Source organism: Pelophylax lessonae, assembly GCF_965119305.1.
Source record: "Pelophylax lessonae genome assembly, chromosome: 3".
NCBI lineage: Eukaryota > Metazoa > Chordata > Amphibia > Anura > Ranidae > Pelophylax > Pelophylax lessonae.
The window spans coordinates 525,042,682-525,048,681 of NC_138770.1; positions in this window are offsets into that span (position 1 = coordinate 525,042,682).

Genomic DNA, 6,000 nt, shown 5'->3' on the forward strand with positions numbered 1-6,000 from the left:
TGTACATGCTATGTGTTAGAAATATTCTATAAATTGACAACTTTGTGTAAAAAAAAAAAAGGTTTTAATTTTTTTCCCACATTTTCCAAAAACTTGTGGAAAAAAATGACACGTTCAAAAGACCCATAATGCCTCATAGAATATACGTTGGAGTGTTTGCTTTCCAAAATGGGGTCATTTCCATTGTCTTGGTGCTCTAGGGCCTTCAGAAGTGTGATAGGTAATCCGAAAATTATGTGTGTAATTTATGCTCCTAGAACGCCTGAAGGTTGTACTTGGATGTGGAGTCTATTTATTTGGCCAGGCTGTGTAAAAGTCTCACATGTGGTATCGCCATACTCGGGAGGAGTAGCAGAATGTATTTTGGGGTGTCATTTTTTCTATGTACATGCTGTGTGTTAGAAATAGCTTATAAATTGACAACTTTGTGGGAAAAAAAAAGAAAAAAAAAATGTTTTCTTCATTTTCCCAAGAATTGTGGGGAAAAATTATAACTTCAAAAAACTCACCATGCCTCTTACTAAATACCTTGGACTGTCTACTTTACAAAAAGGGGTCATTTTGGGGCTATTTGTACTGTCCTGACATTTCAGGGCCTCAAGAAAGGAGATAGGCTGTCAGTACATCTGGTGTGATCAATATTCAGTAATTGGTACCATAGCTTCTAGACTCAATAACTTTCACATAGACTAAATAATATACACTAATTTGGGTTAATTTTACCAGAGATATGTAGCAGTATAAATTTTGGCCCAAATGTATGAAGAAAAATTAATTTTTTGCAAAATTTTATAATAGAAACTAAAAAAAAGTGGGTTTTTTTTCAATTTTCTTTGCTCTTTTTTTGCTTATATCACGAAAAAAAACGATCATCCCTACTAGTCACCAGTATTGCCTGTAAGCTCAATGAAGCTGATGTTTCCTCCATTTATAACACACTATACCTTGATCTGCATTGTGTCATTGTGTTCCAGAAGATCCCTGGCAACAAACCTCCACAACCACAAGGTGCTTTGCCAGGGGAGTTCACTTTGACAAGGTACTCCTTATGTTGTTGGAATGTAGCCTGGTATGGTTCAGGAGGAAAGGGAAGGGGGGGTGCATGCACCCCTCTACTTTTAGAGCCAGCTTGGCTTGGCTTTTGGTATTACAAAGCACTGTAATAGATACATAGGGAGTTATTTAATAAAGCATTTATGTGTTATGCCATATTAGCAACTCATGCACCAAACACATGAAAGCTGTGTGACAGTTTTCTTGATTTTTCTGACAATGTAATGTAGTGTAACAAATTCAGATAGTTCCTATGTGCAACAATTTTTAAATTCTGGCATCATGGCAGCAACAAAAAATTAATAAAAACTATTACCATATTGATGATATTTAAGTTAAAGTGGTTGTAAAGGCTGAAGGTTTTTTCTTTGCTGCTCCCCCCACAGCTCCCCTAACACTCACCTGAGGCCCCTCTCGATCCAGTGATTTGCACAAGAGCATCAGCTGTCCTGGGACTCCCTCTTCTCATTGTTTGAGACATTGGCAGAGAGAGTGGGGGCTGGGCCGTGCCGCAGCTTAGTGTGTCTTATGGACGCATAGAGCGGGGCTCAGGAGCGTGTATGTGCCAGTGCCCCCAAAGCAAGCAGCTTGCTATTGGGGGCACTGGTAATGGGGGAGGAGCCAGCAGTGCCAGCAGGGGACCCGATAAGAAGAGGATTGGGGCTGCTCTGTGCAAAATCATTGCACAGAATATGTTTGTTATCTAAAAAAAAAAAATAAGCTGAATTAGTTTAAGGTAATTTCTATGGTGGAGTCAATATTGTTGCTTGTCCTAGACAAAGTTCTGTCTGGTGCAAATCTGCAACAGGTTCATGTACACTTTACAGACAGTTTCATGAATTTGTAGCAAGTGCACCATTTGTTACACATATGGGAAACAGATTTGTAATAAGTGACATGTTTTTGCTCTACAGGTAATGAATAATTGTCAGTAATAGACAGTAGTTACGAAAAATGTAAAAAAAAAAACTTTTTTTACTAAGTTTTCTGTAATTGCTTTTTAAGAGCTTAGAAGTAAAAAAGCCAATACTGAAATTCAGAAATGTAAGTTGTTTTATTTTAAAAAGGAGCTCATAGAAAAAGACTGCAACACCAGCATGAAATATATACAAAAATGTTAGAATTTTTATTTCAGATTCTTTGGTAAGAGTGCAGAAATAAGATGACACCAAGTTTATAGCCTACAGAGCTGTCATGTGAAAGAAGAAAGTTCATACTGAATCATCCAGAAAGGAAAGAGGTATATGACAGCTGTAGTAATTGATCAAGTAGAACTGAAGGCCATCAGACTTTTTTTCTTTGGCCGTAGTTTGGGTAACAGCATAAGCCTACTGTATGCTCTCAACCTGTATGCTCTCAACCTGTATGCTCTCAACCTAAATGGTCATGTTCTTGCTACAACAATATATACCGTAGTATATTTTCTATAATCTTTAATACATGTCCATTTATTTAATTTCAGCACAATCACTGGTAAACATATTGCCACATCCTTTGTATATCATTTTTTATTTCCCAAAACTGTCATTGCCATTCTGAGCTACATTTCAGAATCAAAAAGTTCCCCAACATATGTCAAAAGTACCCTAGGGTACCTATTTTTCAAGAAACAGTGGAATAAACATTATGTTTCACCTTCCCTGAAATTCCTTTCCTTATTATTTTCATAATAAATATTTATTTCCTGTAATATGCTGTCTTATATTTTTCAGATATCCACCAAATTACTGCAATTTCACGTACATGCTAGGTCATGGGTCAAATTCTGCAAACTGTTAAGTACATACATAGGAGAGCTCCACATTTAGCTTTATACAGATTTGTATTTCCTCAAGTGGAGAACACAGGAAACAGAAGAGAAAAATCCCTTTTATGCTTTTTTATTTATGCTAGCTAATGGAATGGGGGGGGGGGGGGGGTGTTTTCTAAAAAATAAAATGTAAAACCTTCTTAATCACTTTTTTTTTTTTAATTACCGAAAGCAATTGATAGAGGTCCAATTCACTGGGGCAGGGTTTAGCCAAACATCATGATGGTTAACTGCACATAGCTGTTCTGGGTATTCTGTGCTAAGATAATTTTCACCACATTCACTAAGTTAAAGGAAAGTTAATTTGCAAACAAAAAAAAAAACATCATTTTAAAATACCCAGCCTATTTGCTTTAGTAAATCAACCACAGTGTCTATAGGCAAATCAACTGTATGTCTAGTGTGAGCGGCTGGTTTAATTGAGAAGGGAATTCATTTTTAGGTCAAAAATAGAAAATAGTACATGCAAAACTGAATTTTCATGACTTCACTCTTCTTTTACTATTGATCTATATATTTTTGCAATGTCCTGCACACAAGGTGAAAATGACCATCTGCTGCTGGAGCTATAGAGATATTTTTCACTCCCTTTAGCTCTGTTTCTAAATTAAACCACAAGTGACTGCAGTCTCCCAGACAAGACAAAAATAAATTAAAGAAAGAGTTAAAAAAAAAAAACTTAAAAAACTTACAGTAGCATATTTTGTGCTTTAGTAATCACCATATACACACACACCTCACTGCTTAAGAGCATGAAGAGTGAAATATCATAGTTAGCTTGTTCATACCTGCTTGTGGGGAAAATCAAAGCAGCAAAGTCTTTAAGGACAAATATGTTTTTAGTCTGTTGTTTTATTGTTCAAGAGATGGCCTTTAAATATACTGTATATAGACATTTCTCATCTTTTCCTTTTGTGAAAATAGGGCCAAGTTTAATTTTCTTTTAACAAAAACTACACATTTTGAAGTTGGTACATGAAAAAGGATAGGAGTCATACTAAAGATATCTACCATTTGTTGGTTGCAGTTGAATGCGATACCTCATGATATTTTAGGGTATCCATTAAAGTGAAATAAAGAATTTACTATACATCTGAGCTTACTTTATTGTAAAACGATTGACTTATATATTTTTCCCTAAAAAATGGCAAGTAATTAATTTCTGTATGATTGCCTGCACAATATCAGTCACCATTCTGCATTGAAAATGTAACTTTTTTTTAACATACTTTCTTTAGACTATGGTTTCTCTCATAAAAGTGTCTAGGAGAATTAAATTCAAAGCTGTAAAGCTTTTCATAAACCTCTGGCATAGTACAGTTTGCAGTGCTCAGATAAGGTTTTGTCTTCACTTCAACAGTCTTTTTTAAAGCTGCTCAAAATGTTATGTTTGATTCTATTAAAATCTAATGTCAGTTTTTATATCTATAAAGTAGAACAAAAAAGGAACAGAAAAATATTTTGTATTAAGTAAAAAACACACCTTTCAATAATTTATTAAAAGGGAAAATATAGTACATATTTTGTGTTTACTTTGAAGTATTTTTATGTGACTTTCACAATGTTACATACATCTTTTGATATTTTTGATATTTTAATAGATACTAGGACATGTAGATCAGCCATTAGTGGGGACACTCTTAACCACTTGGGCTTCTGCACCTGCATTCTTCTTATGGTCCAGAGGAATATTTACACTTCAGCTATGGGCCTATTGATTTCTGTGTTTTTAATGCTATCTAAAGACAAACAAACTAAAAAAAAAAAAAAAAACAACAGAAACTGCTAATACAATTTTTATTTTCTCAATTTTAATGCCATAAATACATTTCTAACATACAATATGACAAAATAATTTACAGATTAAGAAAGACATTTTTTTTATGGCAATGTAAAGATAAATAAATAAACAAAATTGAATTAAACAAATTTAAGTTTGAACAGCAAAAAAAGATGAAAATAAAATCAATTTAAAAAAATTAGCAAAAAGTTATAGCCTATGGGAAAAAGCTAATTAAGGGTTAAACTTTTTATTGCCAGGCCCTGCGCTCCACTTTTAAATTCAGCTGGCTGGACCATTTTTGCAATTTTTCCTTTGCTTTTTTATTTTTCACCTTATATCTTTCAGAGTTTGTAAAAGACCCCCTAAACCCATGTATTTTCTGACAGCACAAGATCAGTAGAATAAAAAAAAGGTGCTACTGATTTTTAAGGCCCCGCAATTTTTGCACAAATGTTTATCAGATCACTATTTTCATAAAAAAACCCCACTAAAATCCCTTTTTGTACACATGAACATAATATAACTTACGTAATTCCTGCCTAATTCATATTAAGGCCTTGCTTGGTGGGTTGTGCTAAAGTGTACACCCATGGAGGGGTGTGTTTACCTGCAGGGGGATGCGCAGGTGTTCTGTGCATCCTTGTTCAGGCAGTCATATTCATGTCAATTGGGATGCAGCAGCTGAAAGGACAAATCTAACATCCATGTGGGTGCAGGTGCATGGACCCAAACGCAGACAGTATGAGTTTAGAGACATGCATCCACAGGGATGTCAAGTTAAGAGCATTGGCTGTATCCTTGCAGCTGCTGCACCTTAATTGACGTAAATGGGACTGCTTGCACAGGAATGCACAGAACACCTGTGCATTCCCATGCAGCTGCTGTGTCCCAATTGACATCAATGGGACTGTTTGCATGGGGATGCACTGAACACCTGTGCATTCCTCTGCAGCAAAACACAGCCCTGTGATAGTATGTTCCCCCTAAAAGTTAGCCATAGGCTCCTGCTGCTGTCAGTCAAATTCCTGTGAGGAGGGAGAGGAGGGATCAGGGTTGGGGGTTACCTGTTCTGTGTGTGTCTATGGATGCACGATGCATTATGGACTGTGCTTTGAGCATTGGTGCACAGTCATATTGGAACAGGAAGGGGCCATCCCCAAACTGTTCCCACAACGTTGGGGGCATGGAATTGTCTAAAATGTCTTGGTATGATGATGCCTTAAGATTTCCCTTCATTGGAACTAAGGGGCTAAGCCCAACCCCTGAAAAATAACCCCATACCATAATCTCCCCTCTACCAAATGATTTAGACCAGTGCACAAATCAAGGTACTTAAAAGCATGGATGAGCAATT